Below are 10,126 nucleotides of genomic sequence, written 5' to 3'. Positions count from 1 at the left end.
TAGTGTTGCCAGAATAAAGCATCGTTCCCTCTATGACAATGCACCTTCTACAGAGGCCACCATTTCCCTGCTAATTTAGGCTTTTCTCTCTATGATAAGGTCTATACTAATAAAGTACATACTAGGGAAATGTGCAATAGCAACACCTTTGTAAACCACAGTGAGGGAAAACGAGACACCCTTTAAGTTTGTAAAGTTTCACACAGTTACTATTACCTTAGTCAGGAATATGTGCAAAGACACACACAGATGAGACTGCAAGATGTAGATTACTTGCACTTCAAATGTGATGTGAAAACTGAAATGGAAAACGTACTTCTCCCACGCAGTTACAACCAAGCAGAGATGGGCAGTTCTCCTGTCTGTTTTACAGGGCTCTGACACTGCCCTTGGTCAAAGAAGAAGCAAACATTTGCTCTCCCTTTGGTTATTGGCTTTCAAAGTTTGTAGTCTGATGTCAGGAATTAGAAGTTCAAAGTCCAGTAAATTTAGGACAGGGGTGGATCCATTTTGTTACATTAGACATCTACAGTATCATAAAATTACAACTTAATACAATACGAGAAGGTAATGATACATTTATTCTGAAGTTGAGCAACATTTACATATGAAAGAGACATTCCTCTTGAGTATCTCTTTTCCCCTTACAAATAAAAATCCTGTGTGCACACAGCAGGTAATACCAACCTGACCTAGCGCTACAATATTCTCGCTTCACTCAAATATGTTGGCATATTGTTCAGGGTAGCCGAGTGATGAACTAGTAACTGGAAGGTTGCAAGTTCAACCCCCCGAGCTGACAAGGTACAAAATCTGTCGTTCTGCCCCTGAACAGGCAGTTAACCCACTGTTCCTAGGCCGTCATTGAAAATAAGAATTTGTTCTTAACTGACTTGCCGAGTAAAATACAGGTTAAAAAAAAAGAGCTAAACCTGCTCGTGGGTCTCATGAACAAATGAGAGTTGTGGATATTTCTTCCCTTTGGGAATCAGCCTTCTCACTCAGGCTCAAGGACAAAAGCTGCCCACTAGTTCTATCAGACAAAACAAATCCAATATTGTCAACTGTGGGTGTTGCCATTTTCTCATCACACACTTTTTTTTGGAATAAATATAAATAAATAGGCTATTATAAAATATGATGACTTGAGAATGTGTGAAACTGTTTGTAGTTCACAGGAAAATAGCACATTTAATTGTACTTACTTCAGAACTACTTTAAATACAGACAGCATTCAATCAATAAATTGATGAATCATTTTCTGTAAGTGGCTCAAGAACTGCATGCGCTGCGCATGTGCCAAAAATAAACATTTTGAAAAAGGGTAGGCGTTGTGCTGACTACGTTCCAATGGATCGTTCACTCTGCCTGCGGAGTTAGCAGCCCGTTAGATTACAGCCATCATATTATGAATTTGATATGAACAAGTATTTGCTTCTTAAATGTGGTATGTGTCCATGTTTTCAAGTCGTGTAGCCATAATCATTGAAACGGAAACCACGGCGCCTCCCATTTGGCACATAAAAACGCCTGTTTCTTGCATCTCAGAGATAAGAGTTTAACGTTACTAACGTCCGCTTACATGCCTGTGTTATTCTGCTTCGGATTGCCACATTTGTTAACTACATTGCTGGTAAGTGAATTCCCATTTGCTTTTTAAAGTTTTTCTTCTATCAACCACAGCTGCCAAATACTGTGATTTAGCTGGCTAATTTTAATAATTCAGGAAATAGTGGTTGCATGCCATGCAATCGCATAGAGGCAACTAAAACTTATTTTAATGTAAAAGTTCTTAAATCAAAATGCTTAATGTATACTTTTCTGAACTTACTTTGACATCCGTTTGCGAATCGATTTGTTTAGCATAGGATTAATACTTTAGCTAATAACCAATTTGTAAATGTTACGCTGTTTTGTTGCCAAGTTACAGCACATTAATTGAGACAGAAACAGGGCACACTCAATTTGGTCATTTTTATGAATGATGAACAAAACCGTATTTTGTTGGAAAAACTTAGTGAAAAACTAAAAACAAGTGCAACATGGCAGTTGGATGGCTTCACAATTGTTATAGGAAAGTTTGAAAAATGGTTGAGGAAGTTATAACATTGGGTCCGGGATGGTGGAAGATGTTATCCTTTCATTTTCACTTCCCTATAGTCTCCCTAAGCAGTCTGTTAACAGAATCACGAGAGCGTCTATTTAGTTTGATTCCCCACATGCTGTCTCCCTGTCAGCAGGGACATGTCGTGAGTTGTCCCCTGAAATCTGGCCCATGAAATTAAGTGCAATGAGGTTGGCCTTGGCAGTTATGACTGTCCGCAAACTGTCATGCATGTTGAGCAACATGCAATGTCCATTGTGTTATATTCAGCTAAATCATTGTTTTTTCTGAAAGATAACAAACTAGTGAAGCTCCACACAATAGTGAAAATGTAAAACTGTTAGGCTATATATTTTTTCTTTCTTTGATTGTATGTAAGAGTGCTGATAGTCTTGTTTTCTATTAATGACTTTAGTGTCCTCAACATTACATTTACATTTAAGTCATTTAGCAGACGCTCTTATCCAGAGCGACTTACAAATTGGTGCATTCACCTTATGACCTACAGTGGAACAGCCACTTTACAATAGTGCATCTAAATCTTTTAAGGGGGGTGAGAAGGATTACTTTATCCTATCCTAGGTATTCCTTAAAGAGGTGGGGTTTCAGGTGTCTCTGGAAGGTGGTGATTGACTCCGCTGTCCTGGCGTCGTGAGGGAGTTTGTTCCACCATTGGGGGGCCAGAGCAGCGAACAGTTTTGACTGGGCTGAGCGGGAACTGTACTTCCTCAGTGGTAGGGAGGCGAGCAGGCCAGAGGTGGATGAACACAGTGCCCTTGTTTGGGTGTAGGGCCTGATCAGAGCCTGGAGGTACTGAGGTGCCGTTCCCCTCACAGCTCCGTAGGCAAGCACCATGGTCTTGTAGCGGATGCGAGCTTCAACTGGAAGCCAGTGGAGAGAGCGGAGGAGCGGGGTGACGTGAGAGAACTTGGGATGGTTGAACACCAGACGGGCTGCGGCGTTCTGGATGAGTTGTAGGGGTTTAATGGCACAGGCAGGGATCCCAGCCAACAGCGAGTTGCAGTAATCCAGACGGGAGATGACAAGTGCCTGGATTAGGACCTGCGCCGCTTCCTGTGTGAGGCAGGGTCGTACTCTGCGGATGTTGTAGAGCATGAACCTACAGGAACGGGCCACCGCCTTGATGTTAGTTGAGAACGACAGGGTGTTGTCCAGGATCACGCCAAGGTTCTTAGCGCTCTGGGAGGAGGACACAATGGAGTTGTCAACCGTGATGGCGAGATCATGGAACGGGCAGTCCTTCCCCGGGAGGAAGAGCAGCTCCGTCTTGCCGAGGTTCAGCTTGAGGTGGTGATCCGTCATCCACACTGATATGTCTGCCAGACATGCAGAGATTCGATTCGCCACCTGGTCATCAGAAGGGGGAAAGGAGAAGATTAATTGTGTGTCGTCTGCATAGCAATGATAGGAGAGACCATGTGAGGTTATGACAGAGCCAAGTGACTTGGTGTATAGCGAGAATAGGAGAGGGCCTAGAACAGAGCCCTGGGGGACACCAGTGGTGAGAGCGCGTGGTGAGGAGACAGATTCTCGCCACGCCACCTGGTAGGAGCGACCTGTCAGGTAGGACGCAATCCAAGCATGGGCCGCGCCGGAGATGCCCAACTCGGAGAGGGTGGAGAGGAGGATCTGATGGTTCACAGTATCGAAGGCAGCCGATAGGTCTAGAAGGATGAGAGCAGAGGAGAGAGAGTTAGCTTTAGCAGTGCGGAGCGCCTCCGTGATACAGAGAAGAGCAGTCTCAGTTGAATGACTAGTCTTGAAACCTGACTGATTTGGATCAAGAAGGTCATTCTGAGAGAGATAGCGGGAGAGCTGGCCAAGGACGGCACGTTCAAGAGTTTTGGAGAGAAAAGAAAGAAGGGATACTGGTCTGTAGTTGTTGACATCGGAGGGATCGAGTGTAGGTTTTTTCAGAAGGGGTGCAACTCTCGCTCTCTTGAAGACTGAAGGGACGTAGCCAGCGGTCAGGGATGAGTTGATGAGCGAGGTGAGGTAAGGGAGAAGGTCTCCGGAAATGGTCTGGAGAAGAGAGGAGGGGATAGGGTCAAGCGGGCAGGTTGTTGGGCGGCCGGCCGTCACAAGACGCAAGATTTCATCTGGAGAGAGAGGGGAGAAAGAGGTCAGAGCACAGGGTAGGGCAGTGTGAGCAGAACCAGCGGTGTCGTTTGACTTAGCAAACGAGGATCGGATGTCGTCGACCTTCTTTTCAAAATGGTTGACGAAGTCATCTGCAGAGAGGGAGGGGGGATTCAGGAAGGAGGAGAAGGTGGCAAAGAGCTTCCTAGGGTTAGAGGCAGATGCTTGGAATTTAGAGTGGTAGAAAGTGGCTTTAGCAGCAGAGACAGAGGAGGAAAATGTAGAGAGGAGGGAGTGAAAGGATGCCAGGTCCGCAAGGAGGCGAGTTTTCCTCCATTTCCGCTCGGCTGCCCGGAGCCCTGTTCTTGGATTAGGCCTAAGCATGATATATGCATGATATAAAAACAAAACTGAAATCTATATGCCTATAGTCTTATACAGCAACACACAGTGCTTGTTCCGTTTCTTGTAGGTCAACCCACTGGTCCTAGTATTGAAAGGTATGACTGGTTATGAAGAGTAGCATAGTTAGTGCATAATGAGATTACTAATGTTCACTTCAATAGATTTTGTTTTCTCAGATTAACATTGAGAGATCCATCATTGTGGTGTTTTCTTATCAAGTCCAATACAGCAAATGAAAAACTTATTGTTAATCTACCCATGGTGTCCGTTTAAAAAATAAATAATAATAATAATAGAATTTTAAAAAATGCTTTACAATGAAATCACAACATATGATTATGTTAGATCACGCCAAATCCAAAAAACACACAGCCATTTTCCCAGCCAAAGATAGGAGTCACAAAAAACAGAAATGGAGAGAATTAATCACTAACCTTTGATCTTCATCATATGACACTCATAGGACATCATGTTACACAATATACCCTGCTCAAAAAAATAAAGGGAACACTTAAACAACACAATGTAACTCTAAGTCAATCACACTTCTGTGAAATCAAACTGTCCACTTAGGAAGCAACACTGATTGACAATACATTTCACATGCTGTTGTGCAAATGGAATAGACAACAGATGGAAATTATAGGCAATTAGCAAGACACCCCCAATAAAGGAGTGGTTCTGCAGGTAGGGACCACAGACCACTTCTCAGTTCCTATGCTTCCTGGCTGATGTTTTGGTCACTTTTGAATGCTGGCGGTGCTTTCACTCTAGTGGTAGCATGAGACGGAGTCTACAACCCACACAAGTGGCTCAGGCAGTGCAGCTCATCCAGGATGGCACATCAATGCGAGCTGTGGCAAGAAGGTTTGCTGTGTCTGTCAGCGACGTGTCCAGAGCATGGAGGCGCTACCAGGAGACAGGCCAGTACATCAGGAGACGTGGAGGAGGCCGTAGAAGGGCAACAACCCAGCAGCAGGACCGCTACCTCCGCCTTTGTGCAAGGAGGATCAAGAGGAGCACTGCCAGAGCCCTGCAAAATGACCTCCAGCAGGCCACATGTGCATGTGTCTGCTCAAACGGTAAGGAACAGACTCCACAGATGTAAGCAGGTTCACTTTGAGCATGTGACAGTCTGGAGACGCGGTGGAGAACATTCTGCTGCCTGCAACATCCTCCAGCATGACCGGTTTGGCAGTGGGTCAGTCATGGTGTGGGGTGGCATTTCTTTGGGGGGCTTCGCAGTCCTTCAAGTGCTCGCCAGAGGTAGCCTGACTGCCATTAGGTACCGAGATGAGATCCTCAGACCCCTTGTTAGACCATATGCTGGTGCGGTTGGCCCTGGGTTCCTCCTAATGCAAGATAATGCTAGACCTCATGTGGCTGGAGTGTGCCAGCAGATCCTGCAAGAGGAAGGCATTGATGCTATGGACTGGCCCGCCCGTTCCCCAGACCTGAATCCAATTGAGCACATCTGGGACATCATGTCTCGCTCCATCCACCAACGCCACACGTTACACCACAGACTGTCCAGGAGTTGGCGGATGCTTTAGTCCAGGTCTGGGAGGAGATCCCTCAGGAGACCATCCGCCACCTCATCAGGAGCATGCCCAGGCGTTGTAGGGAGGTCATACAGGCACGTGGAGGCCACACACACTACTGAGCCTCATTTTGACTCGTTTTAAGGACATTACATCAATGTTGGATCAGCCTGTAGTGTGGTTTTCCACTTTCATTTTGAGTGTGACTCCAAATCCAGACCCTCCATGGGTTGATAAATTTGATTTCCATTGATAATTTTTGCGTGATTTTTGTTGTCAGCACATTCAACTATGTATAGAAAAAAGTATTTAATAAGAGTATTTCATTCATTCAGATCTAGGATGTGTTATTTTAGTGTTCCCTTTATTTTTTTGAGCAGTGTATGTGTGTTTTGTTTGATAATGTGCATATTTATATCCAAACATCTCAGTTTACATTGGCGCCATTTTCAGAAATCCCTCCAATATCCGGAGAAATTGCAGAGAGCCACATCAAATAACAGAAATACTCATAAACATTGATGAAAGATGCATGTTTTACATAGAATTAACCTGTTAGAACTCTAGGGGCAGTATTTCATTTTTGGATAAAAAGACGTGCCCGTTTTTAGCGCGATATTTTGTCACGAAAAGATGCTCGACTATGCTTGGAATTGATAGTTTTGGAAAGAAGACACTCTGACGTTTCCAGAACTGCAAAGATTTTCACTGTGAGTGCCATAGAACAATATCTACAGGCAAAACCAAGATGTTTGAGTGACCAGGAAATCAACAGGATTTTTGAAGGCACGTTTTCCATGATCTCCTTATATGGCTGTGAATGGCACAGGAATCAACGGACACTTCCTATCGTTTCCCCCAGGTGTCTGCAGCATTGTGACGTATTTGTAGGCATATCATTGGAAGATTGGCCATAAGAGCCTACAATTACCAAGTGTCCCGCATGGTGTCTGCGTGGAAATTGGTGCGCAAAAGTCAGGTCCCAGTATTTTTCCATCCGAATCAGAGAAGAATGCACGTGTCTAGGACTGGCATTTCAATGAAGAGATATATGACCAAACACCTTGAGGATTGATTCAAACAACGTTTTCCATGTTTCAGTCGATATTATGGAGTTAATTCGGAAAAAAGTTCGACGTTTAGGTGACTGAATTTTCGGTTAGTTTCGGTAGCCAAATGCATAGTAACAAAACGGAACGTTGTGTCCTACACAAGCATCTTTCAGGAAAAACTGGACATCTGCTATGTAACTGAGAGTCTCCTCATTGAAACATCTGAAGTTCTTCAAAGGTAAATTATTTTATTTGATCCCTTTGCTGGTTTTTGTGAATGTTGCGTGCTAAATGCTAACGCTAAATGCTACGCTAGCTATCACCACTCTTACACAAATTATTGATTTTCTCTGGTTCTAAAGCATATTTTGAAAATCTGAGACGACAGGATTGTTAAGAAAAGGCTAAGCTTGAGGACAGGCATATTTATTTCATTTCATTTGCAATTTTCAGAAATCGCTAATGTTGCGTTATGGTAATGAGCTTGAGGCTGTAGTCACAATCCCGGATCCGGGATGGGGCGGCCTAACAGGTTAAAGATACACTTGTTCTAAATGCAACCGCTGTGTCAGTTTCAAACAAACTTTACGGAAAAAGCAAACCATGCAATAATCTGAGACGGTGCTCAGATAGAAACAACATTTCTTCGCCATGTTGGCGTCAACAGAAATACGAAATTACATTATAAATATTCCCTTACCTTTTGATTTTCATCAGAATGCACTCCCAGGAATCCTAGTTCCACAATAAATTGTTGTTTTGTTTGATTATGTCCAAGTAGCTACTTTTGTTATATTACAGGTCGAATAAACTTGTCAAACTAAGTTTAGAATCAATCATTAGGATGTTTTTATCATAAATATTCAATAACGTTCCAACCAGAGAATTCCTTTGTGTCTATAGAAGTAATGGAACGCAAGTCGATATCATGTGGAATGCGCATGACCAGGACCTGGCTCTCTGCCAGACCACTGACTCAGTCCCCGCTCATCCGTCCCCACATCAGAGTAGAAGCTTCATTCAAGGTTCTACAGGCTGTTGACATCTAGTGGAAGCCGTAGGAAGTGCAAACAGATCCATGTCCCGCTGGGATTTCAATAGGTGATGGGTTGAAAATTGACCAACCTCAGATATCCCACTTCCTGGTTGGATTTTTCTCAGGTTTTTGCCTACCATATGAGTTCTGTTATACTCAGACATCATTGAAACAGTTTTAGAACCTCCAGAGTGTATTCTATCCAATAATAATATGCATATATTATGATCTGGGACAGAGTAGGAGGCAGTTCACTCTGGGCACGCTATTCATCCAAAAGTGAAAGTTCTGCCCCTTATCCCCAAAAAAGTTAAACAGTCCAAAATCACATTACACCATTTTACAAACAGTATCATCCTCACTCATTCATCTTATACAACAATTAGATGTCAACCTCATATCTGAGGCTATTATATAAACAGCGTTATGGTAATGTGGCCGCACCGTCTCCCATGAGCCTCACCAAAATGTAACAAACGGACCAGTTCGTAGCTGGTTTCTTCACCGATCTTCTATACCTTCTCCGGAACATAAATGTTGTTCGGGCCTCAAGTTCTGTGAGGTGTAAGAAATGCTTTTGTTCTCTATGAAACGTCACTCTGTCTCTATACTGTGTGGCCATGAGGCAGGGTCTTCCTTAGGAATTTATGACCTCTCTGACCACAGCAGCCTGGTTGTAGGAGCAGAGAGAGGGTGATGGTGCTCGCTGTACCCAAAGAGGGCAACGTCATGACACAGTGGTCAGGTATTCTGCCACTGTGTACGCTCTGTTTAGGGCCAAATAGCATTCTAGTTTGCTTTTTATTATTTGTTATTATTATTCTTTCCAATGTGTTAAGTAATTAGCTTTTTGTTTTCTCGTGATTTTGGTTGAGTCTAATTGTGTTGATGTCCTGGGGCTCTGTGGGGTGTGTTTGTGAACAGCACCCCAGGACCAGCTTGCTTAGGGGTTAATTTCTCTGTAGGTGACTGCTTTGTTATGGAAGGTTTGGGATCGCTTCCTTTTAGGTGGTTGTATCTGCCTAATTCTGCTCTGTATTCATTATTTGGTGTTCTACGTTGTACACTGAGGTTATTTTTGCAGAATTTTGCATGCAGACTCTCAATTTGGTGTTTGTCCCATTTTGTGAAGTCTTGGTTGGTGAGCGAACCCCAGACCTCACACCAATAAAGGGCACTGATTCAAGTGTTTTTTTTTTTCAGATCCTAATTGGTATGTTGAATTTTATGTTCCTTTTGATGGCATAGAATGCCCTTCTTGCCTTGTTTCTCAGATCATTCACAGCTTTGTGGAAGGTACCGGTGGCGCTGATGTTTAGGCCAAGGTATGTATAGTTTTTTTGTGTGTTCTAGGGCAACGGTGTCTAGATGGAATTTGTATTTGTGGTCCTGGCGGCTGGACCTTTTTTGGAACACCATTATTTTGGTCTTACTGAGATTTACTGTCGGTGCCCAGGTCTGGCAGAATATCTAGGTACTGCTGTAGGCCCTCCTTGGTTGTTGACAGAAGAACCAGGACATCAGCAAACAAGACATTTGACTTCAGATTCTAGTAGGGTGAGGCCGGGTGCTGCAGACTTTTCTAGTGCCCGCGCCAATTCGTTTATATATGTTGAAGAGGGTGCGACTTTAGCTGCATCTGTCTCACCCCACGGCCCTGTGGGAAGAAATGTGTTTTTGCCTATTTTAACCTCACACTTGTTTGTGTACATGGATTTTATAATGTCACATGTTTTACCCCAACACCACTTTCCATCAATTTGTATAGCAGACCCTCATGCCAAATTGAGTCGAGGGCTTTTTTGAAATCAACAAAGCATAAGAAGACTTTGCCTTCTGAGATGTTTAATTTTATTCCAATTCTCCCAGAGGTGGTTTGATTCTATGG

The 10,126-nt window shown here is 43.5% G+C and overlaps 1 protein-coding gene across 1 annotated transcript in view; it reads left to right on the top strand.

Annotated features, from left to right (window-relative positions):
- Positions 1–1,317: 1,317 nt before the first annotated feature.
- LOC118397525 (CMP-N-acetylneuraminate-beta-galactosamide-alpha-2,3-sialyltransferase 4-like) overlaps positions 1,318–10,126 on the top strand; it is a 33,936-nt gene continuing 25,127 nt past the window's right edge. The window contains exon 1 of the mRNA XM_035792393.2: positions 1,318–1,633. The gene's annotated coding sequence lies outside the window, so the exon portion shown is untranslated. The remainder of the gene's footprint in view (positions 1,634–10,126) is intronic.

This window comes from Oncorhynchus keta, chromosome 18 (genome assembly GCF_023373465.1).
Source record: "Oncorhynchus keta strain PuntledgeMale-10-30-2019 chromosome 18, Oket_V2, whole genome shotgun sequence".
Classification (NCBI taxonomy): domain Eukaryota; kingdom Metazoa; phylum Chordata; class Actinopteri; order Salmoniformes; family Salmonidae; genus Oncorhynchus; species Oncorhynchus keta.
The sequence above is the reverse complement of the archived record's forward strand: the minus strand, read 5'-3'. Positions and strand labels throughout refer to the sequence as shown.